General features: G+C 44.1%; 1 protein-coding gene and 1 pseudogene across 2 annotated transcripts in view; one reads left to right on the top strand and one right to left on the bottom strand.

Annotated features, from left to right (window-relative positions):
• The window catches only part of ANO6 (anoctamin 6), a 210724-nt gene that overhangs the window by 161061 nt on the left and 21856 nt on the right, over positions 1-27807 (bottom strand). The gene's annotated exons all lie outside the window — the stretch shown is intronic.
• Positions 5957-6463, top strand: LOC142451088 (AP-2 complex subunit sigma pseudogene; annotated as a pseudogene).

Genomic DNA, 27807 nt, shown 5'->3' on the forward strand with positions numbered 1-27807 from the left:
TATACATACAAGACGGCCTCCAACAGTTCATGAAAAAGTAGAATTAAAAGATACTGGAATTTTTCCGTGGATTTTTTAATCCCCCTGATATATTGATGTTTTGGTAAAGAGCTTATCTTATTTCAGTCCTGCATTCGACTTGTCATTCTCTGACTCCTGGTCCTTGGGATGTGAGCCGACAGCCCACTGCCTGGCCTACAGACGTTGACATCTGCCAGGTTCCGCAGGCCCTACACGCAGTGGTGGGTTTCCCAGTTCAGACTGGTTTGACAGAACTAATACCTAATGGTTTGTTGAGTTTGGCGAATTGGTTGTTAAAATGGCACTTGTAATCAGAGTTCTCTCGTGGAAGGGCGTCTCCATAGCCTCTCAATGTGGAAATTACAAGTTTATATTCCTTACTCTTTTTTAATGGTCAACTTCCCAACACCATTTTTCTGAGCGCCTATAGCAATGTGCATTCCATCCATAGGTATAAAAAATCAGAATAAGCTAAGCTTATCACTTTTATTTATTCTTTTCATCAAACTTGTTACACTTTTGATAGATTTTTCTATTTCCTTGCATTTGTTACTTCAGTAAACAAACATATGACAGAGAGAGAAAAAGTGCCACATCACCAGAGGGTGACATACTGTTATTCGCTGCAGCTTTGTGGGACACCCCAAATTCCCATGCGATAGTAGAGGTGAACTACGCAACTCCTCAGAGCGCTCAAAGAGCTGAAAATATTGTCAGAAAAGTGACTGTCAGTCCAGCAGAGACAGAAAGGGGTTTGTCAAAGATGAACAGAATATGTTCACAGAAGAGAAGTCATCTGTTTCTATTATATCAAACACAGTGATTATTGTCCACTTGGCCTACTGCTAAAGAAGCTGGCTCCTACTTCTACAGTGAAAAGACAGTTATGGCGAAATCTCATAGCCAATGATGCTCAGATCAATGTGAGGAATATTGCAAGTAAAAACACCAATCAAGAAGCAATATGGAAATATCTTAACTAACAATTATATATATATATATTGTCAGATTTTATTTAATATGTGTCCATTAATGGTTTAAAACTCATAACTTCATCTTGGGTTGTTCCTCTTTAACTGTTCTTATTTAAGTACTAACCATATGAAATAATAAACTACCTCCCAGTATATCTTTTATTTTACATATACCCTTAAAACTGACATTAGGGCAACAACCCAGTTGCTAAATTATTTGAATCCCAACACTACCGACAACCATGAGTCAAGAGAAGCCTCCAGCCCAACCCCTGACCCACAGAGTTAGGACTTGCCAGTTTTCACAACCTCACGAACCATTTTCTTGAAATAAATAAATTTCTCTCTCTGTATTTATATATGCTTCATTGATTTTGCTCCTCTAGAGAACCCATCCTAAAACATCAGTTTTACTCTTTCATTTCTTTAGCTCTGTCAGCTTCTGCTTCCTAATCTGGAGGCTTAAGCACATCATTATACCTTCATGAGGCTGCTGTGAATATTGTGTGAAACGATAGCAAAGTGCATAATCCAGAGCCTGACATAGTCAGTAATACAAAGTTCATACTACAAAGCACCTAAACCCACTGATGTTGAGTTGTTTATCCCTCTTTTTCCCTCTTCAATTCTTTATCACTCAGAACAAGGTGGCTATTTTTTAAAGACATAGCAGGACCTCATCATTAAAAACTTGGGGAAACATTCCTGTCATGTTAAAAATAGTTGTACTTCTGAAGTTCATATATGCTACTACCAGCAAGTCGATCCTAATAGCAGCACGACATAGGGGTTCCAAGGCTGGATTAGCTTCACAGGCGCAGATTGCTGTTGTTGTTGTATGCTATTAAGTCAGCTGAGGATCATCCCAACCTATGTACCACACAGCGAAACACCGAGGCCCCGTGGCATCCTCACAATTGTTCCTATGCTTGAATCCATTGTTGCAGCCACTACGTCAATCCACCTGTGTGAGGGCCCTTCTCTCTTTCAATGACTCTCCACCAAGCATCGTGTCCTTCTCTAGGAACTCCTCTCCCCTGAAAACAGGTGCAAAGTAAGTGAGGCATGGTCTTGCCACCCTTGCTTCTAAAGAGCATTCTGGCTGTACTTCTTCCTAGACAGATTACAGGAGCAGAAAGCCTCCTCTTTCTCCTACAGAGTACCTGCTGGGTTTGAACTGCTGACCTGTTGGTTAACAGTCCAATGCCTACAAGGCAGTGCTATCAGGGCTCCATACACTAACCCTACAGGACACGGTACAACTGCTGTGCAGGGCTCAAATGCTCCTTACAGTAACCCTACAAACTCAAATTCATTGCCATTGAGTCAATTCTAATGCATAGCAATCCGACAGGATCAAGCAACCCAACAATCAAGACCACAGTTATTACTGTTGTCCCAAACTGCAAAGTATAGGAGTTTTCATTATAAAAACATGGCTGAGAAAATTTAACTTAATCTTTGTTACAAGTTGTGTTACTTACACATGCCCTAATATGCAATTTCAGTATACAAATGGACAAACGACATATTTCCAAATCCAAAAAAATCTACCGAAGGTCTTAAAAGTAGCAACAGAAGGTGAACAGATGTTAGGAATAAACATTTTACATACTACGCAACAATAAATCTTTGGGACAAAAACAACATTATAAAACATATAAAATAGGTAGGATACAAATAATTTATTAGGGCTGGAATTTCAGAGATGCATCCCCCCCTACTCTTTCCCCTTATCTCAAAAGTTATAAATACTTAAAAAAAATTTTAACAAATACTTCTGAGGCAGTAGGTACTACTGCATGTTTTATCTTTTGCTGTATAGTTCATGACCTTGAGAGTCCTGATGGCTGGTCATCACTCTATTTGTCCTTCCCATTCTTTTGTTTCACTTACTGCTGATTAATAAAGTTTTCTCTATAGTTTGGGCAACAAGATCACAGACTTCTTGAGCTTTACACCATGCACCATCAACAGCAGTAAGTCAGCCTTTCCATTGAAGATTCCCAATGGAACCTGGTGTCTGATAGGACCAGGATGGATTGATGACCACAGAGCTATCTAGCTTTTCAACAAGAAAGTTAAAAATACTTTGCCTCTTTGAAAATTCAGTAAATGTTATAAAGACCTCTGCTTCCATATGATAAGCATTTTCTACTCTTCTAAAACCCTTCATCATGGGTACATTTCCCCCCCTTTAACCACACTCCAGACCTTAAATGAATTTCATCAGTTTTTCCATTTATGTCCCTTTTTCAACCCCAGGCTCTAACCCATGACATAGCACATTGCATTACGTAAGTCTCCTTAGTCTTCTCAAGTCTATGGTAGTTCTCTGTCTCTCCTGGTTCCTCATGACCTGCAGACCCTGCTGCTGGAGGCTCTGTAAGCTGTCATCCTGGTGGCGACAAGCACTCTTCTTCTCGCCATGGCCCTTTACTGATGAAACTGCCAACATGAAAGACTTGCGATACCACAAGGGAGTAGGGAGTGGGGAGGGAGGGGAAAAATGAGGAGCTGAGCTGATGCCAGGGGCTTCACATGGAGAGCAAATGTTTTGAGAATGATGAGGGTAATGAATGTACAGATGTGCTTTACACAATGGATGTATGTATGGATTGTGACAGGAGTTGTATGAGTCCCCAATAAAATGATTAAAACAAAAATAATTACAGCCTTAGAAACCCACAAAAAAATAAACAACAACTTAAGGTAATCGAAGAATGGTTCCTTCTCATAACTGGAAGGGCTTGATCTCTCTACACAGTTCTTGAGACTTTGGTTACCAACGTTTGTTGAGAATCTAAACTGCTGGGCTGTTTTTATACACTTGGCCTTAGAAGAAAAATTTACTATACCTAAAAAAGTTTATGTACATTTACACAAATATATTAATGTGTATTCACAGCAAAGCTTTATCAACACTGTTATTTGTCAGTCAACATAAAATTAACACATCACGAGTCTGGGCTAGCCTCTCTATCCTGAACATAGTCTTTTAAAATTTTTTGTTGCCTTTTTGGTTCCAGAACCAGACCCTCACATTTACATTATCAATAGAAGATGTACTGCTTCTTAAAACATAAGCAAAACCCAACAACATAGTTACTCAAAGGACTAAATGAGCGAAATAAGGCAAGCTGATTGCTCTGGCCGGCATCAGCAGAAACTTTCCAATCAGCAAAGGGGCCAAGATAAGTAGAGAGGTCAACAGTCAAAGTGATAAACAGGATAAGGACAAAAGTAGAAAGAGAAGTGCAGACTCACCAACATCCTCTGCTACTAATAAACATTAACACGTATGTGCATTCTAAGAAAAAAAGAGTGTCACGCAAAGAATATCGCCCTAAAAGGAACCAGCAGATAAGACAGTCCTGAATTAGAAAGGGGAAAGAAAAGAACTCCTTGCAAGAAAACCAAGGCTAACGGCCAAGTGGCACAGGCACCCGCCAGGTAAATCAAGATGTGAATTTTAACTCTATATTTAAACAACTACTTTAACTTTTCTAAGCCTCGAGTCTTCATCTGCCATCTGGGCAGGGACGATTATATGATATCCAAAGGTTTCTTTCCGTTCTGATAACAGATCAAGAGGCCTTGATTAAAGGATAAACAGTTATGCTTGTTTTGTTGATAAGCTGTTTCCATTTCACAATGCGCTTTAAGTTCACCTGTCAAACTTCCTAGATGAGAGCCAGGCTCTGTGAGCCCAGCCCTGAAGCTTGAGTCAGACAGAACCAACATCTGAGATGAGGACAAACAGCTGGGTGGTCTGCGGTCCAAACACATCCCCGGCCTCTGTCTCCCCTCGAGCTTTGCAGTTGGATTTGCTCGTGTCTTAGCCTCGTTTTGAAACACCATCTTTCCAGAGGTGGGTTACATACAGCTTCTAGAGATCACAGTGTGTAATACCAACGCCAACCCCCCTCCACTGAGTCTATTCTAATTCACAGGGATCCAGAGGGCTTCTGAGCCTAACTCTTGGTGGGAGCAGACAGCCGCCTCTTTCCTCCCACAGAGCGCCTGGGAGTCTCCAACTGCTCACCTTGAGGTTAACAGCCCCATGGACAACCCACTCTGCCAGCAGGATTCCTTACAAAGTGGAACAGGGTACTGGGAATGTTTGGGGCAGAATCTTCACCTTGAGAATGGGAATTACCTTGAGAGTAACTGAACAATAGCCAGTGTTCTCAAAAAAAAATTAAAATCACCCTTATTGTTCTAGTTTGAATAAGTAGTTCAGTAATTCCACTTGATGAAAGTTTCATAAAATAATCTAAAACGTGGATAAATATTTAAGACTACAAATATCTCATATTATTTTCGTATCTCATATTATTTTATAAAGTTCTGACATGCCCTAAATCTAACCTAATCAGGAACGATTATGCAAATTATACCTGAATTGTCAAGTTCCTTCCCACAGCCCCCTGCGCTTACTCCTGTACCAGATGACAACTGACACTGATTGGCCAATTCCTACCCCAGAGTGAAGCTCCTGAAGGGGCCCCTCCACCGTCTTCGCCGTAACAAACCCAACTCCAAACTCACTGCCATGAGGTCAGTGCTGACTCCTAGCAAGCCCATGTGGGTTTCCAGACTGTGGCTGTTCATGGGAGTAGAGCCCCGTCTTTCTCCCGGAGCTGCTGGGGGTTTCCAACTGCTCACCACGTCACCCCTCCACCACCAGGCTCCATATCATAACTCATCCAAAACACAAACCCACCGTCACGGAATCAATTCTGATTCACCACAAACCTAGCGGACAGAGGAGGACTGCTCATTAGCGTTTCTGAGGCTAGAACCACTAACCTTGTGTTAGCTGTCCAACACTTAATCCGCTGGCCCACCAGGGCTCTTTAACACAGCTTATAGTAAACAAACACATTTGTTGACTGTTTACAGTGAATGTTTTCAAGTGAATCTCTGTGATAAAATACTATGAAGCCGTAGCCCTCAGCGCCCTAACAGCAGCGGAGCCGGAGCTGCCCAGTCGCCTCGGAACCAGGGCCGCCGGGGTCCGGACCGGGGTCGTCATGATCCGCTTCATCCTCATCCAGGACCGGGCGGGCAAGACCCGCCTGGCCAAGTGGTACATGCAGTTTGACAACGACGAGAAGCAGAAGGTGATCGAGGAGGTGCACGCTGTGGTCACCGTCCGGAACGCCAAGCACACCAACTTTGTGGAGTTCCGGAACTTCAAGATCATCTACCGACGCTACGCCGGCCTCTACTTCTGCATCTGCGTGGACGTCAATGACAACAACCTGGCCTACCTGGAGGCCATCCACAACTTCGTGGAGGTCCTAAACGAGTATTTCCACAATGTCTGCGAGCTGGACTTGGTGTTCAACTTCTATAAGGTTTACACAGTTGTGGACGAGATGTTCCTGGCCGGCGAGATCTGAGAGACCAGCCAGACCAAGGTGCTGAAGCAGCCGCTGATGCTGCAGTCGCTGGAGTGAGGGGAGGGGGGCGGGGAAGGCGCCCCCCCCCTCCCGCCTCCCCACCCACTCTCGCTCACTCCCCCTTGCCAAGCCTGGCACTCACCCCAGCCACCCCTCCCCTAGCTGCCCAGGAGGAAGGGACCCAGCTGGGTCTGGGACACTAGGGAGGATGCTCCCTGCTCCCCACTCCTCTCTGGGTCCCCAGTGTGGTCGGAGGCCACCTCGAGTGTACTGCGTAACCGTGCCGTGATTGTGCGATGCTGTGTGTGTGTGTGTGTGTGTGTGTGTAGCCCCCAATAAACCTGTGGCCCCCCTCAAAAAAATACTATGAAGCCATTGAATATGATTGGTGAAACTTTACGAGAGGGAAGCCACGCTTTGTAAAAAGTCAGGCTAGCAGAGGCGCAGCACACCTGCACCGAAAATGGCTGAAAAGAAGAGCACTGTTCACAGTGGTCTACTTTTGGCTGGGGACGTTAGTGGAAATTTTGGCTTACGTCCTGAGCTTTCTGCATTTTCCAAACTGGGCACAACAAACCACAGAGGCGCCAACAAAAAGGCCTGGCACCCCAGAAGCCAGAAACACGAAGGCTTGGTTAAATCTAGATAGGGATTATTCATCTCCAAACAATCCTTGATAAGCCTGCATAGTACCTAACCTCGGTGCCGGTCTTCACTGCAAGGTGTGCAGTTGCAAGGTGTGCCGTTGAGTTACAATGTATCTGGTTACTGTGAAACACGTTCTCTTTTTCTCTCTGCTGCACCAGAGAGGATGCAGGTTGGTTCTGTCCAGCCTGAGAAGCAACAGAGACGGTAGTTTGTACACACAAAGTGCCTAAACTGGATGGCATGTGTGGTTATTCTCCAAGGTGAAGGCCTGGGGGGGACCTGTGACTGGCCGGTGTGGAGTCCCTCAGAGAGACTGGAGCATGCAGACAGCCTCAGTAAACAATCAATCCATCACAGGTTTGGATAAATTCAAGCAAGACACTGAGATTTCAGACTCTGCACTGAGCCATCAGTCTAAGATTGCCACTTGCCAAACGTGCGCTCCAAGCCGCTGTTTCCACCCTCCCCGAACACAGGGGCTACTAGTACTTACACTTGGCCATGAGCAGTAAGTAGGATGAGGTTTGACAATCGGGATGTATGAAAATGCCGTGCCTGCTATCATGGGGTCCTCCTCAGTATCATGAATTCCCTTCTCTTCCCCTTTGTGATCACGTGTCTAAGCTGAGAAAGCCCAATAACACCTTGAATGTTAGAATTATCAACTGGCTAATATTTATAACTGCTAGAATGTTAGAGAGGTGAAGAGATATTTTAAAAACCCTTTATATTTAAATCGTTTTATTGGGGGCTCTTACAGCTCTTATAACATTCCATATATCAATTGTATCAAGCATATTTGTACATATGTGGTCCTCTTCATTTTCTAAACATTGATTTTCTAATTGAGTCCTTGGTATCAGCTCCTCTCTTTCCCTTCCTCCCCTCTCTCCCCCTCATGACCCCTTGATAAATTATAAATTATTGTTTTCATATCTTACACTGACCACTGTCTCCCTTCACCCACATTTCTGTTGTTCATCCCCCTGGGCGTAAGGTGAGGGTTACTCATTGATCATTGTGATCAGTTCCTCCTTCCTCCCCCCCCCCCTACCCCCACCTTCTCCCTATCCTCTTGGTATGGCTATTCCTGTTTCTGTTCCTGAGAGGTTTATCTTTCCTAGATTCCATGTGTCCTGCACTCTTTATCTGTATTCCTTTACAGAACTGAAAGGCAGGACTGGGGTCATGATAGTAGGGGGTGAGGAAGCCTCAACGAACCAGAGTACTATTGTGTGTTTCATCAGTGCTATACTTATCCCTGGTTGACTCATTCCTTCCTGTGACTCTTTTGTGAGGAGATGTCCCATTGTCTACAGATGGGCTTGGGGTCTTTGCTCTGACCCCCCTCATTCTCACCAATATGTATTTTTGTTTGTTTGTTTGAGGTCTTCTAGTGCCTGTTACTTGATTCCATAGACACCTCATGATTGCACAGGCTGGTGTGCTTCTTTCATGGGGTTTGCTACTTCTCTGCTAGATGAACACTTGTTTAACTTTAAGCCTTTAGGACTCCAAATGCTGTATCTTTTGATAGCCGGGCACCATCAGCTTTCTTCACCACATTTGCTTATGCACCCATTTTGGCTTCAGTGATTGTGCTGAGGGGGTAAGCATCACAGAATGCCAGGTTAGAACAAAGTGTTCTTGTGGTGAGAGAGGGCTTAAATAAGCCCATAGTCCATCCAATTCTCCAATATATTGCCATTTAAATATAGCTTCATAGGCCAGTAGGTCTATTTTTATGAATTAATATATTTACATAAGTGCATGCCTATGTTTATACCTGTATCTATAGCTTTGCTTCCTAGATCTTTCCTCTGTTTCTTTTACCTTCCTCCTGCCCCACCATCATGCTCGCCCTTCTTCTGCCTCTTAGTAATTCCTCTCAGTATAGATTACTGTTGCTCCAACACCACCGAGATCTCAAAGTCCTCCTGGTTGTTGCTTTTAATTCCCTAGTGGTTCCCCTGTGAATGGCATCGTTTGCTCATGGCTCCTTTCTCTTACTCTCTCCTCCCCCCAAGTCCCTTGGGAGCCATCGGTCCATTGCTTTCTCCTAGGGCTTGCTTCCCATTCCTCTCTCTTAATTTTCCCATCTAACAACAGGAGAACTGAGCGGGTGCTTCTACCTGGACACCATCTTGACTCCTCCCCTCCCTGAAACACCTTTTAATTCATCCCTTAGAAGTCTACGTGATAGTTCAAAACAATTGTCTTATTCTTAGGCACTCCAAACAAGCAAAAAATAAATCCACTGCCACGGAGTCATTCTGAACTTGTAAGACAGTGGAGAAGTGCCCCCGTGGGATTCCGAGATGCGACATGGGAGTAGAAAGTGTAGGAAAATCTGGATCACTAGTCTCTGTATCCTTCACAGACCTCGGAACCATGAAGTCATACTGGTCTCTTTCTTGAACAGACCCCCATTTTTAAGTCTTTCTTCATGACTTTTCACAAGTGTATGTTTCCTCTGAACCCTCTCCCGGTTCCTCCTCTGTCCTAGGAGCTGGAGCGCCTTTCAATCCCCCTCACAAGGGGCTGGGAATCAGAGCAAGACTAGGCCCTGATTCACATGTCCCCAATGTCGAGCTTTGAAAAGGAGGAGTCATTCTGCTTCGGAGGCTACTTAACTCTAGGTGACTGAGAAAAGTCCAAGTGGGACAAGCAAAATCATCCAACTCTGCCCCCGTGGCCTTTGTCCTTTGCATTGTCTGTGGCTAGCAACACTTCATACCAGGCTGACAGGTCCAAGATCCTATCAGCTTCAACACTGCACCAATTCCCTCCCCTCAAAAGAACAGCCTTTATCTTTGCAAAAGATCTGTTCCTTCTTTGATTAGCTCTCTCACTGGAGTGCCTCCCGGGCAATGAACTAGGAAAGGAGCTAAGCAAGGGATCATGGGAGTTGTCAAAGGTTGGTGGAGGTTTCTTTGTGCAAGCTGGAAATGAAGAGGGCGCAACGGCAAGCTGGCAAGCCCGAGTTCCCTCTTTCCACAAGCATGTGCTGAGCCCAACAGTACGTGCTGGACCTTCAAAGGAAGAAAGGAATAAAGCACACACAGTACAATCGATCCTAGGACAGAGCTCCCTGCAGGGCAATCTGGCTGCACAGAAAGGCAGAGAAGGCGCATACCTGGGTGGTCTGGACGGGATTTGCCTAGGTGGAGTTCGCTCAACTGGCCAAGGAATGACTAAATGGATACATGATGTCCCCACGGATGTCTCCGTTTCACAGTGATACTGTAACAGCAGCACTACAATGGCGGCTTGACTGGACAAAGATGTGCTTTCTCACCGTTTAGGAAGTTAGAAACCCAAAGTCAGAGCCCTAAGGATAACGGAAGGCTTCCTTTGTGAGTTCTAAGGGAAGGTTGTATCTTTTCACCCTCTGATCCTTGGTGATCCATGTGTGGGAGGCACCTACCTTCCCTCATCTGTGCTACCTTTTCTTTGAGGCTAATCGACCTTGACCACCTTGAAAGTGACTGGCTGCCTCCGCAAAGTAAACTTGGCCATAATCGCGGGAATGGAGTAAAGGTTTTGAAATCTTCATTTGTATCCTCATGTGTTATACTCACGTGTGAGTGTTCTAACCCCGCCGGACAGAAATACCCACTGTGACCATCATCCTTTCAATGAGGGATGTAAACGTATGAGGGTCTGAGTTTTGTGCTGATTGTGTTCACGTTCATTGAGAATTTACTGGGTGCCCGACCTTGTGCTGAATGCACCACATGCATTATGTTCTTCAATCTCCACAAAAGACTCGTAGGCACTTACTAGTGGGACCCCATTTTCAAAGGAAGACACGGTGAAGGGTGGGAGAGACATCGTTCACGGCCACACAGCACAGCTGAGCCTCAACACCAGGTTTTTGTACCGTGCTCTTCAGTTCCATTTTTTCTCACCTTTCTATCATTTAACATTTTAATGTGAGTGAATTATTTTATCCAATTTGCTCAGAAAAATATCTCTTTAAGGTTTGGATGAGCATTTTAATAAACGCAAACACTAAACTGGGACGGAATGAAAACTGTATCAAGGTGTCCCAGACAGGAAGCACAGAAAACCCACGGGCAGTGATTGCAATTTTGGTGACGTGAGTCGTTTGCGCCACTGAAGCTGGAGGTGGGAGAGCGACATGTTCAGAAGCGCGCTCACAGCAGATAACCTGCAAACAGTATGAGCAAGAACCACAGACCTGCTATTGGGGATGGAAAGAGGGGCTGACTGAAAAACAAAGGAGGCAAGGCTCAGACTCTAAAGGACTTGTTGTTTGACTAGAGGTAGGGCAAAGGGAGGGAGCAGGGTTGTGTGAGCACAGACAGGAAGAAGACAGGGTGACTCCCAGGTTTTTGGCTGGGAGGACGACAGGCCTTATCTATGGACAGAGAACACAGGAAGAGGTGTATTTTCCTGTTTGGGTGGGGGGTGGGGGGTGCGGTGGTGTCAGTGAGTTCAGCTACGACTGTTACCTCACTGAACGTGTTCTGTGCCAAGTGCTTTGCTGCGGGCTGGGGTGTCGTTAAGGAGCCTGGTGGCATAGCTGATTATATGAGTGAAGCTGTTACCTGCAAGGTTAGCAGTTAGACTCCCATCTATAGGAGAAAGATGAGGCTTTCTGGTCCCATCACGCTTGACAATCTGAGAGGCTGACGGGTAATTCCACTTTAGGGTCACTGGGTCAGACCTGACACGCTAGCAGTGAGTTTGGTTTGGAGGCATCATAGGCAAACCAGCTGGAGGAGGCCCAAGGGCAGGGAGAGCAGGAGAAAGAATGAGTGACTGACAAGGAAGAGCAGATGGCGCTGAATCCTGGGAGAGGTGACCAGGGAGGGGTCTAACAATTAGAGGGCAGGTCAGAACGAATGGGCCCTAGGTGTGAATGGCACTGCCTCAGAAAACACATAGGAGATGGTGTCAAAAAATTCATGGAAAAATGGTGTGAAAAGATAATGGGATTTTTCCATGAACTTTAAAACACCAACAACAATGTTATTCAGACAATCCACATGTCATACAATTCAATAGTTCAATCATATCAAAAAGTTTTACAATTATCACCACAATCAATTTTAGAACGTTTTCTTCTTTCTTGTACTCCTTGTTATTAGCTCCCCGTTTCCCCCAACCTCCTCCTGCCATGCCCCCAAGAAGCCACTAATCCAGTTACTGCCTACAGATTTACCTAGCCTCGATTTCATACACCAAAACACATACAAAAACAAAGAAACAAACAGATAACAAAAACAACAAAGCAGAGGAAAACCTCACTTGAAAAGAAAACATGCAATATTAAAAACTACAACAGCTTTGTGGTGGGGCCTGCCATATTCCAGTTTCCAGCATACTCTGCACGATGGAAAGGCTTTTCACATGCCTGTGGGGTTCAGAGGGGATGCAAAGAGTAGAGGAGCCTGGTGGCAGGGAGGGGTAAACATTAGGGTGCTTGCTAACTGTAGAAGGATGAAGCGATCTGCTCCCATGAAGATTGATAGTCTTGGGAGCAGTTCCACTCAGTCCCGTAGGGTCACTGTGAGTTAGAATGCACTTGATGGCCAGGCCTGGGTCATACAGTAGAGCAAGGACTGAAGTGGGCCAAGGCTGATGCTCTAAGTAATACAAGTGTTTGAAGTCTAGCCCAGGAAGCAGGAGACCAGGAAGAAACCACCAGCTGCAGGAGGAGAGCCAAGAAAGTCCAGATGACAGGAACACCAGTGGAGAGGAAAGAATGCTGAGCCACCGTAGCAGCACACTGCCCTTGGGCTTCTTGGGAACAGTGAACCTTCTTATCCAAAGGTCACGCAGTCAATTTGAAACATGAAACAAAATCACACACAAAAATTCCACAATGAGGCTAATAATTTACATTTCCTGGCTTTTCAGTGCTTTAACCACCAGTCATATTTTCAGGGCTTTAACCACCAGTCATATGAGGGCGATGATTAATATTCAGTAGGAATTTATAATCATCTGCCTGCCATTCAAATATGAAAAAGAAATTTTTTCGCATAGTACATCCAAAACTACATTAACATATCTCTAGTTTAAAATACATTTATGAATAATTTTATACATTTTCTAGCTTGAATGATAATAGAACAATCTATTTTCACTGCTACATGAAACAAAAAAAGGGGAAAGAAAGATTCAGTTAATCAAGAACTTTAATATTCTTTATAATAAATATCAAATAGTCATTACATGGGCTATACAAAAAGTGGCTGAGGTCAGAGAATGATTATAATCGCAAGAGCTCGTGACCATAGTTATTCTTTGTCAGCTACTCTATTTGCATAAGACGTTTCCTGTACTCACCATTTTTTTAAAACTGCATTTGAAAGCTAGAAATCAAATTTGTTTTTCCTGATTGATATTGGGGCCGCAATAATAAGATTCCGCAATGATTAATAGTGAGAATAATCAAATAAATGGAAAACACGGTCCCTTCCCAGGCGCCAATGCAGTGACAAATGGACAGGTATGAAGACAAATGGCCTGCCCTGTCATAGGTGAGTGTGCTCTAGAAGGCCCGGGAAGCTCCAGAAACAGAAATGCCTCTTGCTGCGGCTGTGTGGGGCGAGGCCAAGAAAGGGAAGGTGCGGAGAATTCTTCACTCTTTGCCATCTTTGTCAGCCGAGTGTACGCAAGTGCATGTGCACATAGGTGCACACACTCACGTGTGGGACAGCTTGAACACAAGAAAAGATGAAATAGCTTCAAGATGTGGAGGTGAGGTCTAGAGAAGCAAGCACTCTCCCCTGAAGGGGCTCGATGACGGCTTCATCACCCCCATCTTCCACACCCCTGCCATCTAACGGGGGCTCAAGAGCGAGCCCATGAACGCTGCCACATGGGCTCCATGACCCCCAATGCTAGACAAATCGTAAATTTGGGTTTTATTTTTTAAAATGGCTTCAGGACATTTAAAACACTGCCTCCTCAATTAAGGACAACCTTAGGATTCCATGATGGTGCCTTCAGGAATTACGTTCAAGAACATGGCGGTAGCTGTGTCAATCCAGCTCAGTCTCCCTCCTCCGAAAGGACTCTACTCCACCTAACGCAATGGCCTCCTCCGCTAGCAACTGTTCCCTCCTTATGAAGGGAGACCAAAGCAAGGGATTTAGGCAATGTTCTGCTGAAGTCCTACTGGCTTGGTGGCTATGAGTTGGGCTGCAATTCACAATGTCAGCAGTTCGAAACCACCGGCCTCTCTGCAGCAGAAAGATGAGGATTTCCACTCCCATAGAACTACAGTCTTGGAAACCCATTTGGGCAGTTCTACCCTGTCCTGTGAAGTCCAGCTGGTTCTGAATCGACTCAAAGGCAGAGTGTCTGCCATAATCCACAGGTTTTCATTAGCTAATTTGGAGAAGCAGATCAGCAGCTCATTTTCCTGTGTCTGAGTGTTGAAGTTCTCCTGAAACCTATCCACCAGGGGTAGTCCTGCTGGACATCTGAAATATCGGTCACGTGGCTTCCAGCACCCCAGCCACACGCAGCCACCACGGTTTGACAAACTGACAGACACAGGTGGTGGAGCTTATTCTTAGTCAAGTATAAAAATAGGAGGGAGTAAACATTTGATGAGTTAAACAGTGATTAATGTGAAAAGATCATTATAGTATAGCATTCAGCTAGAAATATAAAGTGAAACAACAGAACCAGGAAATGTTGCTTTTCATATATTCAAATCAGTTAAGTTTACTTATTTACAGAAGAACTTAGCCAGGAGACATACTTCTACTCTATCTTCAACTAATAAGCATGACCTTTTATTTTTGTAACTTTGGAGAATATTTAGAACCTCTTAATCAAGTTATTTACCAACCTTTTATGTTTACTTCATCAAAGTGATTAAGCATTTGACTAACCAAACTGAAAACAACTTATCTAAATTAAACTAGATTAATATTATTTTGTGAAAACAAGATATATTTCAAGGATGGCCCTTTCCTGATCTTTCCAATCATAGCCACGGCCACAGGGAGACTGAGCACCCGGGGCCACTGGCTACTCACTATGAGCATTTGGGGCATCTAGAAAACCATAAAGGGGAAATAATACAGAGCAATTTCTCCTTTCAAATCACAAAAGAAAACACCTGAGGCGACCACTGACGTGCATGCAGGCAGATGACACCCGGACGGACAGGAGGCAATGCATAGCTGTGCCTCTGTAAATACAGGCCATTGTTAACATCTATGAAGTCCTCAGCCAACTGCCCGCCCAGCCCTCTTCAGCGCGTCTTCTAGGAGACAGGGCTGCTTGGCTAGGGTAGTTAACAGTGTTGACTTGGAAGGGAGTTGGCCTCAGCTCAGTTCCCAACTCAGCCACTTGCTATCGGTACCCTCAGCCTTTAACTTAGTCTTTCTGTGGCCTACGTTTTTCAAAAAAAAATGGGATCACAAAACTACCCACCGAGCCAGACTGTTGTGAGAATAACTGGATTAATGTAAAACACTGAGAAGAGCTCCTGGCCCACCTCACACCCATCAAGTCTATTCCAACTCAGAGCGACCTGTAGGACAGGTTCAGAACTGTCCCTGTGGGTTTCCAAGACCAACTTCACGACAGTAGAAAGCCTCTTTTTGCTCCCTCAGCACAGCTGGTGGTTTTGAATGGCTGCCTCTGAATTCCAGCCCAAGGTGACCATGACATCGGGCTCCTCCACCAGGTATGCAGCACATACCCAAAAGACTGCTGTTGACATTGGGGGCCATCAAGTCGATGCCAACTCATAGGGACCCAGAGTGACAAAGTGGAACTGCCCTGTGGGGTTCTCATAACTGAAATCAGTACAGAAGTAGATCACCAGGTCTTGCTCCCAAGGAGTGGGTAGGTGGGCTCAAACCAACAACCTACTGAGTACCAACCAAGCACTTCACCGCTCAAACACTATGTTCCTTCAAGGAAGATGAGTTGTTCTTATTATGAATCCACTCAGCGGCAGCAGATTTTACTCTGGGTTATTAAAATTACCATCCTCATTATTACTATCATCTCCCTTATAATTGCTCTATGAAGCGAAAACCAACTCAGGTCTGAGTGCTCAGGTCTAACTAATAGTCAGTTACTCATCTAATATCATAATATCAAAAGGTCATAATTACAATATAAGGAAAGCACATGCCTTTGGTGTAATAGAAATGATGGTGAGTAAGAAGTGAGGAAAGAGCTGGTGTAGGACTGGACTCTGGGCTGCTTCTGGGTGTGCTTCTTCTCGTGCAGGCCTCTGACTCTGGCAGGTTCTCCATAAACTACAGCGACAGGTACACTGAGCAATCGAAAGCTTACCAAGTTACGTGCTTTCCTATGAATTACAGTTAAAACCAATGAGATCGTATATTCCGGGCATAAAATCCCAGAGCTTTTTGACTAGATCCTCTGACTGGTAACAACCACGTGAAGAATGGCAGTTATCTCCCCGGGGCCTTCTAACCTGTATCTCCTGTCTTTTCCGTGGCCTCCTTCTTCTGTTCCTTTCGGCACCCAGTGCCCTCCTTCCTTAGTCAGGACACTGGTAAGTTTGCAGGAAAAGCTCTGAAGAGTCTTTTTGCAAACCTCAAGCCTAAGTCAAACATTTCCAGCCTCTATCCAGAGATGATTAATATTCAATGACGGTATCAGCAAGCTGGAAGGAACACCAAGTGTCATCTAGTCCAAACCACTCATTTCACAGACAAGGGGAAGCCGAGGGAGGCTGGTGATCACCTTGGTGATCACCTAGAACCCAAACAGTCATTGACAGAGTAATCGGACGCATCCATGCAGCTCCGGCGGAGCACCCTAATTATGCCCTTTTCATATGTGGAGGCCTTCAATCCGGTTGTAGGAGGTTAATCACTTAGTTCCACGTTCGTAATGATATTGTGTATCTTCCAAATTATAATCATAAGCATAACTAGGGGACATACTTAAACTCTGTAAATCTTCTGCTTCTTCCATGAACCCAAATTTCACAGTTTATTGTTGCTGGAGGCGTCAACATTACTACCATCAATTACTCAAATCAATAATCTTATATGGTTAAGACCTCTGGATTCCTGTTTCTCTTCTCTGTGACAGGGGCAGTGGCAGGGGGCATGGTGAAAGATGGCACCCACTGGCTTCCAATGGGAATCCCCGGGAGAGGAAGCAGAACGGGGACACTGTTGCGGGGTACACTTCGTCTCTTCTGGTATTCTCTTCCTTTGCTGATTTATTTTTTCTAGTCTCTTCTTTTAAAAGGATACACACTCTGCATTTATGAAATTAAATCTATCAGTGTATCATAAATTCAACAAGATAGGTCCAAATAAACTCATTAATAAGTAAGCATTTCTAAATTCTGTGGGTTTAAATCCTATTTTTGTACATATATTAATGAATCGATTCATTCATGCATGCATAATTAATTAGCCCTGAGAGCATCAGGCATTTTAGGAGAGGCCAAGGTAATCAAGTTCATTATTTAGAATATATTGCATGTCTATCTATGGGGGGAAATTGAAGTTGTCAAAGATTTCATTTTATTTGACTCCACAGTCAGTGCTTATGGAAGCAGCAGTCAAGAAATGAAATGACATGCCCTACTTGGCTGCCTAAGACCTCTTTAAAGTATTGAAGAGCGAGCAAGAATGTCATTTTGAGAACTAAGGTGGCCCTGACCCAAGCCATGGAAGTTTCTGATGCCTTGTCTGCATGTAAAGTCGGACACTGAATAAGGAGGACCAAAGAAGAATCTGAGCTAAGGGGCTGGTGAAAAATACTGACAGCACTGCCAGAAGAACAAACAAATTTCTCCTGGAAAAGTGCAGCCGGATCCCCCTCAGAAGCAAAAATGGCATATTACTATCAGGAGAGACCTGTCCCTAGAAAAGAACTTCATACTTGGTAAAGTAGAGGGGCAGTGAAGAACAGGAAAAGCCTCCACAAGACGGATTGCCACAGTGGCTGCAACAATGGGCCACAATTGCGAGGAAGGCACAGGACCGGCAGGGTTCCGTTCTGGTGCACACAGTGTCACTGAATCGGAAAAGACTTGACTTCCGCACCACCAACAGACAGCAATCTGGGAACACAGCCAGAGAGCTACAACCCGAGATTGCTTTGAGTTGTATAAAGCAAGGATCCATTCTGATTGGGTGGTGCCTATGCCATATTGACTGTTAAATATTTTAATTAACTGCTGGCTGATGTGAACCAAAATGTTAACAAGCGCTATTAGCAGGGGCTGTCTTTGTTGTTTGCTTTTTGCTTTTCTTTCTCTGTAGAGCCTCAGTGTCTTCCAAAATGAAACAATGACCAAACCAAATAATGATCAAAGTGCTACAAAGTCCATTCCTGCTCAGAACAAACATAACCCTTCCACCACCACCCCCGCTCCCGGGGGTTTCCAGGGCGGGAAGTCTTTGCGGAAGCAGATGACTTCTCTACCATGGAATGGACAATGGGCTCGAACAGCCAACCTTTCAATTCACAGCCCAAACTTTAGCCCATTGTGCCACCAGGGTTCCCTGACAAGGCAGTATTTGTGCAATGAAACAAATGTAATTTGAAATACCCTAAAGTATAGAATACTCCCTGTTCCTTTCAGCAATGTTCATATATGTTATGCTGGCCTGCAGTACACCTCACTATCAGTAGAGAAAAGACATTTTTCAAAAGAGTCCACAAGGGAGGCCAGCTTAAAAAATAGATACCCAATAAGCCTTGAATAGCAGAGTATTGATAATGTCAGCATCTGCAGAGAATAAGCGAGAGAAATACCATGGAAATTTTTCCCCTTGAAGAGGGCTCAAAAGATGGGATGACTATGTCCTAACAAGCGGGACGCAGGAAGATTCCTTGCTTCAAGGTTGCCACCAATGCCCAAAGTCGACTTAGAGAAAGAGATCAACTGAAGATCAGATCCTTCCTGTGATTCCTCCATCAGTCAATATTTATAGTTAGGTTGATAAGCAGGCCATGATATCATGATATACAAAGTGTAATGAAATGAGTCAACGAAAAGAAAATAAACGCTGTTTTCCTGACTACCTCCTTTTGTTAACTTTGACCCTCGAAAAAAATGTGAGCGGTGTTGTAGCTCAATGAAGGGTGAGCTGCATACTGCAGAGGCTGCTCCCACCTGGGTCCAAGTACATCATCTTCACAATATTGTTAAGTTCAAGCCCTATTCAGCTCTCTGGGCCATGGGTAACAAAACGCCTTCACAGGGGTGAAATGAGTATTTAATGAGAACACCAATCGTCAGCCAAATTTCAGCATGTACCCCTATCTAAGAACCAAAAAAAATAGAGACATGTCATTTCTTACAGCCAGTAGCTAACACAGAAACAGGAGTGGGGGGTGGGGGGTGGGGGGGCAGTGAATCACCTCAATTTAAAAAAATGATTACGTTTTTTTGGGATGCAGATGTTCCTGTTTGGAGTTTTCTGGCAACCTTCCTGCACGATTTGCTTAAATAAATCTTCCAACCCCTTATAGCACCACCTGATAAATCTAGGAAAACTGCAGGTCTTCAAGAAACATGAGTTCAAAGTATTACAGTTAGCTTCAAAAATATGGAATTATGGTGCATCCCACCAGGCAGTCTGGGCTGTTTAATCATAAATCGTGGTGTGTTTTCCTCCTGCTGGCAGGCTTTTGTGTTTGTGTGTGACTGTCTATGTGCCCTGCCAAGTGAAGCCAGCACTAACATCAGTTTCTGTACCTCAACGGCCACTTGTTAGCAACGAGGAGCTTGAGAAATGTTCTGTGCCTTCATCCCAAGTCCCTGGAAAATACTGTTCAGCTCTAATTCTCAAGATTATAGTGTTCCTGGCATTAAATGATAGCAACAATAGGACGCTTAACCACTGGTTGAGAGAGTGCGCTGTTAGCTGAAAAAATAAAATGCAATTTTTTACAAAATGAAGTGAATAAGCAAATACTACTGAGAGGTCTTGAGTTCGAGGCACACTTGAGTTATGAGGAACTCTATTTTCACCATCCAATTTTGTTTTGTGTTCTATACACCTTATAGCTACGACTATATATATATATATATATATCTGTGGCGCCCTGGTGGTATAGTGGTGACCCATTGGGCTGGGATCCACATGGTCGACAGTTCGAAACCACCAGCAGCTCTGAGGGAGAAACACTGGGCTTTCTGCTCCAGTCAACAGTTACAGACTCAGAAACCCCCGGGGGGGTCGCTATGAGTCAGCACTGACTCCATGGCAGTGAGTCATACAATGTATCATCGTACAATGTTGCCACACATAATATTCTGATGTATGCACTTGCCAAGGCAAATAAAGGCTGGAGTCATAAAGATACTGATAATAAACGGCAATTGTAATAAAATCTAAAAAAAAAAAAAGTATTCGATTCACATCAGAACCGACTCATGGTGGACTCATGTGAAGAGAACCCCGTCGTAAGTTGAGGATTGCCTGTCCAGGAAAAGGAGCGGTGCTCAGTGGTGTAGATGAATAAGTCCTCCACACTATCTGAAAAGTTGGGGTTGCTGGTACCCTCAAGGCACCTGGTGAGCCAGCCCTGAAAATCCACCTCCAAAAGGCAGCCCTGAAAATCCACCTCTAAAATCCACCTCCAATGGAGGAGAGCTCCTCTGAACACCTGAGTCACCACAAGTCGGAATCGACTGCAACGGAAACAAGCGACGGCAGGAGAGCAGACAGGAGAATACAGGAAAGGCGCGTACGGCTTCCATTTTGTTCTTCAGCATTCACTCATAGGGCAAATATTGATTTTTTTTCTCCCCATCATGTCTGATGTTGAAAGAAGGTTATCTTTTGAAAAGCTAGGTGGACCATCGCTGAACAAACTCGATCAAGCAAATTGAGTGGTGCTGCCAGCTTAGACATGCTCCTGTCAGCTGACCCCGACTCATGGCAATCCCACGTGGGTCAGAGTGGAACTGCACTCTCGAAGAGTTTGCAATGGCTGATTTTTCTAAGGATCGCCAGGCCTTTCTTCTGAGACACCACGAAGTGGACTCAAACTGCCCACCTTTGGGTTAGCAGTCAAGCCATTTGCACCACCCAGGGGCTTCTGGATGGGACTGCAGAGGCTTGTAAGATGTGGCACATAAGCTCTGTTACTCCTCCTTCAGGAACAGAAGGCTGCGTTTCCTCCTTTTCATTCTGAGCAGGCTGGTGGCTCCTTCAACCAACAGAGCGCGTTAAGACTGGGGCGTCTGAACTTTCAAGGCTAAGTCATAAAAGTTCAGGCAGCTTTTCTGTTTTTCAAAACCATTTTATGGGGAACTAATTTGGATATCATATCATTCCGTAGTCCGGTCACATCAAGCAGTAGTGTACTGTACAATTGCTATCACAATCCGTTCCAGAACATTCTCTTTCTTCTTGAACTCCTGATAGCAGGCCCCCTTTACCACCACCACCACCACCCCCTCCTTCGCAGGCATCCTTAATCTACTTGCTGTCTCTATGTGCTCATCAAACACGTTTCCCTTGTTAATGGAATGATTTGTCTTTGAGCTCTGAGCAGACGTTGGCCCCCCCTTCGCCAAGGTCACCATGTTGAAGAGGTCACATATCAGATTGGCACAGTGTTGAGCCAAGCCCTGCCTTCCAGATATCCCGGCCAACGTCAGGGACACATGAGCAAAGGTACCCTGGACCAGTCCATCTCAGCAGAGCCCTGCCTGGATTCCTGTGCAAACTCACTGAACCCAAATCAAACTCACTGCCACTGAGTTGATTTCAATTCACAGCAACTCTATTAAGGCAGAGTAGAACTGCCACTGTGGGTTTCTGAGACTGTAAATCTTTACAGGACTAGAAAGGCTCATCTTTCTCTCGCTTAGCAGCTGGTAGTTTCAAACTGCTGAGTTTGGGGCTAGCAGCCCAATACATAACCAGAGTTCTTGCTTTAAACCACTACGTTCTGGGAGGGTTTGCATCCAGCAATAAAGAACCAATGCATTTGAAAGGGACTCTAAGATCTAGTGGCCAAGAACTTTCAATGTGCTTCTTAGGACACTGAGACCCAGACGGGCTCAGTGCTGTGTCCCAGGTCACCAGTTAGTAATGGGGTGAACACTAGCACCTAGGGTGCCAGGTTCCCTGATGTGTTCTCTCCAAGAAGCCATCCTCATTTCCTTCTCCCTCACCTGTGCCTACTCACGGTCCCATTGCGTTTCAGTGTGAACTCAAAAAGTCCTGGGGCACATTCCTCAAAGTTGTTTCTTCTCTTCATTTGAAAACTCATTATGGGCAATCCTGGTGTCTCTTCTTTTTTCTGTTTTATACATTTCCTTCAGCTGAGATTGGGAGGGAATTCTGACTTGGGGAGCAGAGAATCAAACTGCTGCTCACAGACAGGGGCAATTCCCTGATTTCATGGAAAAATCATTCAATCCTGCTTTTCTCCAAACAGCCCCAGCCTTGCTCCAACACAGATAAGGCTAGCATGGCCATTGTTTAAGCCTCAGTTACTTGATGGGCTGCAATCCGCAGGGTCAGCGGTTTGAAAGCACCAACCGTTTCACAGGAGAATGATGGGCATTTTACTCCCATAAAGAGTTACAGTCTCAGAAACTCACGGGGGCAGTTCCACCGTAATCTGTAAGGTCGCTATGAGTCAAGTTCATTTTTGGGTTGTGTTGAACACTCATTCCCGGGTTTTGTTTCTGAAGTTAACTGACACACGTTTGAAAGCAACGCTGAGTTTCCTAAGTCTTTTCTTCTGTGTGAGCAGACACAGGCCACCTTTTAGGGACTCTTCAAATTCACAATAGACCTGAAATTGCAGATTAATGATCAGCTGAGTATGAAGCTTTCCAATAAAGTACTTTGGTCTTTTGGATATTGTGTCCCTGAGCCTGTTGATTAGTAAAGAAAATAAGGCCGTTTCAAAGATAAAGAACAAATTCTGGCAGGCCTCGAAGAAGGAAATGCAGATAAGATGTGCATGTGAGCAACACATGGCAAGGTTTCTAAGAGCTGATTTTCCTGAAGCAGATTGCCAAGGCCTTTCTTCAGAGGAATCTCTACGAGGGCTAGAACCTCTCGCCTTCTGGTTATGAGCCACACACTTTACTGAACTGCACCATCCATGGACTCCCAAGACAAGACCCCAAACTCATATCCACTGCCATCCAGGTCAGAGTAGAACTGTCCCACGGGTTCCCAAGGCTGGAAATCTTTGTAGACACAGACTGCCACATCTTTCTATGGAGGTGCAGCTGGTGGGCCTGAACGTGTAGCCTTTCAGTTAGCAGCTGAGTGCTTTCAAAATTGCACCACCATGCCCCTCAATACAAGCAAGAGGTCCCTAAAATGCCTTACTGGGAAAGCTTTGCTCTGCCCATGAACCGCTATCAGCAAGCACACTGATTTTCAAATGGGCAAAAGCACCTTTGAGAACCTCTAACGGACTGGTATAAGCTAAAGAGGATTTTCCGAGGTAGAACCCTCCCAGGTCTGTATAATACTTAATAAACTAAATACAATGAGGCAGATTGTAATCCGAAGAAGCAAACATCTTAAAAAAGATTATTTAAGATGAAATGTTGATTACAAGTTAAATCCCATTTGCAAGTATGTTATGAACATGACACAACTTAGATAAATTCCCCGTGCTAACCACTATTTCCTATGACCAAATGATAGCTTTTAATGATGTATTTTATGATTCTGCTTCTTTGATATGGGAATTACAATGTCTGCTTAAACTCAGTTATTGTATTTACAATGCATTCTAGGCCCAGGACATTACATCGGCCTGCAATTCATCTGTAACACCTACCCATCTACCTGCTTGTACTGTGGTAGCTTGCATTCTGTTATGATGCTGGAACCCATTTAACTGTCAGCATGCCATTCATGGTGGATAGGTCTCAGACTAAGAGGGATGAGGAAGAAAGGCTCAGTAATCTACTTCTAAAAATTAGCAATGAATTCCCTACAGATCACAGCAAAACATGGTCTTCTTTAGGTTGGGCCAAACCAAAACCAAACTCACTGCCACTGAGTCAATGCTGACTCACCTCCACCCTAAAGGACAGGGCAGAACTGTCCCAGTGAGTTTCCTAGACTGTAACTGTTTATGGGAATAGAAAGGCCCATCTTTCTCCCATGGAGCAGCTGGTAGTTTCAAACTATGGACCTTGCTGATCTCAATCCAACTCATAATACACAGTGGCTCACTGGTAACTATGTGATGCTGATCCATCAGTATGCAAATAAAGCTAAAAGCCTCGCAACTGGACCAAGAGACAACATCACAATAAATGGAGAACAGACAGAAGATGTCAGGGATGTCATTTCACTTGGATCCACAATGAACACTCATGGAAGTAGCAATTAAGAAACCAAAGGGCATGTTGAATTAGATAAATCTATGGCACAAGACCTCTTTAAAGTGAAGATCAAGGATGTCATTGTGAGGACTAAGGCGCACCTGACCCAAAGCCTGGTGTTTTCAATAGCCACATATGCATTTGAAAGTAGGACAATGAATAAGGAAGATCAAAGAAGAAATGATGCATTTGAATTATGATGGTGCTGAAGAATATTAAAGCACCTCTTGGGCTGTCAGGAAAACACACAAAACTACAGAGACTCCTGAGTCATGAGAATGGTGAGACTTGGTCTCATGTACTTTGGGCACGTGTATCAGCAGAGATCAGTCCTGGAAAAGAGCATCGTGTTTGCCACAGAAGAGAAATGATGAAAATGCGCACAATGGCTACAATAATGGGCCTCAAACACGAAAACGAGGGTGAAGAGGGCAGAGAACGGGGCGGTGTTTCATTCTGTTGTGCACAGGGTACAACATAGGGTAGCTAGGAGCCAGAATGAACTTGACAACAGGGAAATTAGTCTGTATTTGAACCTCCTTTAGTGTTTCACCATCTAGCTTGTTGTTAGGTGCTATCATGTCAGCTTTCCGGGTCACAGTGACCTATGTGTAACAGAATGAACTGTCGCTCGGCCTTGAGCCACCAATGTTTTCATCAGAATGGTCGAATCTTTTGTTTTGACCACGGTGTCATTTCATCTCATTAAGGGTTTCTTTCTTTCCTTTTTCTTTTTAAACTGATAATTGTCATGGATTGAACTGTGTACCCCCAAACAGGTGTCAAGTGCGCTAGGCCAAGAGAGTCGCAGTATTGTGTACAGCATGACATGCATCACATTTTATCTTACATGAGATAAAAGAAGAGAGAATTTAGCAGAAAAGGGAGGACAAGAATGTAATGACCAACATACCGTATATACTTGAGTATAAGCCGACCCGAATATCAGCCAAGGACCCTCATTTTACCACAAAAACTGCATTAAAAATGTGCTGAAAACTTGGCATATACACAAGTATATACTATATCAACCCAGGGTCCCCTACTGAAAAACTCCTGCGTCCAGTGATCGAATGATGCCAAGACACATGGAGATCTCCAAGGGATGGAGTCAGAGATGCTAAAAGGAAGAAAAGACCAAACTCCGGAGCAAGTGAGAATGTCTCCCCCAAGTGCACACTCTGAATTGTGCGTCTGGCTTTGGTGAGAAAACAAATTTCTGTCTGATGAAGCTGTTTTCATTAGAGAAGAACTAGAACACGGAGACCATGCCCTTTTCTAGCAATCAGTCGCCCCTGACATAGGGTCTGAAGTAAGGTTCAGCCTCCCCACCCTCCCTTTCAAGGGTCATGCAAGCTGTCCTTCCAAACGGAATTGGGCCATCCTTCTATCAGTCCACGGCATAGCTCATTCTCCTCATCAGCACCCTCACCCACGTGCATTCGGTCTTCTCGGCCTTTCTCTTCCTTTGCCCACCGCTTGCACGCATGTGAGGTGTGGGTCAGGAGCAGGTTATCCATAAAAACACATCCCTAGGGCTTCTTGTACATCCATTTCCATTGATCTGATGAGCAGCTGACCTCCTGACATTAGAAGGCTACTGGCCAGCTCTCTCTTTCGAAGTTCCACACCTTCAACCCCATGGCTCTTTCCCGACGGAAACATTTATTTTGACATGAATTCTCAAGGGTAGAAATATTTCAAGTACTATATTTACACAGGTTAAAAAAAATCCTGAAAAATGCAAAAAGGATTACACTGGAAAGCGTAAGGAAACCAAAAACCACAAAACAAACTTCCAATAGGCTTCAGTCTTGTACTCACTTGGCCCCAGTGCTGGAGAGCAACAGCGACAACTGGAACGCCTTACTGTAGAAGTAAACGGATATATTCCTTTTTATTCATTCCTATTTTAATATTATGAAACGGGAGCCCCAGTATTAACTGAAGAAAGTCACTAGGGGACTGAAATCAATTAAAGACGTACTTTATACTTACACTTAGCCAGACTTAGAAATTCAGTGCCTTAAGCTAGTTTCCCTCTTGCTACTTTGTAGACCTAATTCAGCAACACAAGCAATGCTTATTAGTAAAATTAATGTACCATAAGCTATCTCTGTCAACTTGATAATTTCTTGATTTTTTTCTTTTACTAAAATGCCAATCGAACTTCTAGAATATTACTCAAGAGGATATATACAAAATTACAAGGAAAAGATTCGTTCTATAGACACAGTAATTAGTCAGGGGCCCATTCATGTGTACCTGTAATTTAGTTATTTTACATAAGGTAATTTCAATAGAAATAATGAGATCTCCCTTATTTAGCTAAGACAAACTGTTTGTGTCAGGCACTGTACTAAGCCCTTCATTTGAATTATCTCCTGTTATGTTTACAGTGAGGGAAAAGTTCAAAGAGATCTCACAGCTTAAGGATGCACAACCAGTAAAGAGCTGAGGAAAGATGGAAATTCTAGGCATTCAAAGTAGAATCCCCCACTAACCAAACCTTTTCTCCTGCTATATATTGAAAACTATTTGCCAGTAAAACAGAGAAAATGCACATGAAGGAAGGGAAATATATGTTCTATAAAAAGTCACCAACCCAAAGTGAGTGGGTTGGGGCACCACTGAGGATCCCATAACATCTATTTTAAATTTTAGTTTTAAAAAAATTAGTTTTAATTTTGTTTCCATTTTTAAGACTGAGCAATAGAACATGTTTCTCATTTTTTTATTCTTAAGAAAAAATAATACTATTAAATTATATTATAAATTATATTTCAATACACAGAAATTATATATATTCAACACAGGGATATTATTTCATTGCCGATTCAGTACTTGATTTTTAAAAACACACAGATGTTCAAAAGCAATGTGCCCATTTCCCCATTTTAGATCATGTGATTTAGTGACTCCACTCCTGGGAGGGCCAATTAAGATCCCCTGTAACTGGTCCTCAAGGGTGGCTTTGGGAAGGGCACCTAAGCCCATCAGTGTCATTTGCTCAGCTTTCTAAGGAAGAGAAGCTATGAGAGCCCTTTCTACCTAAAGATGACAAGTTAAAGGGGCCCGAAAGATCAGAAACGATCAAGGCCACTTTGCTAGCACAGAAGGGAGCTGTTGCTGAGGGTGAGGCCAGACTCTGGAGCCAGAACTGCCTCTGGCCCTTACAGGTGCTACACTCATAAATTCCCTCTTTTTCAGGCCACTTGATCTGGGCTTGCTTTCCTCCATAAACATTGATTACTAACTACAATTAGCATTCCTGTCCTTGGGGAAACAGTTCTTTGACACCATAATATAAACTCACTGCCATTGAGTCCACTCTGACTGATAGTGATCCTATGGTTAGAACTGCCCCTGTGAGTTTCTGAGACCCAATCTTTCTCCTGCAGAGCGGCTGCTGGTTTCGAACTGCCAACCT

The sequence above is a fragment of the Tenrec ecaudatus genome, chromosome 6, assembly GCF_050624435.1.
Source record: "Tenrec ecaudatus isolate mTenEca1 chromosome 6, mTenEca1.hap1, whole genome shotgun sequence".
Taxonomy (NCBI): Eukaryota; Metazoa; Chordata; class Mammalia; order Afrosoricida; family Tenrecidae; genus Tenrec; species Tenrec ecaudatus.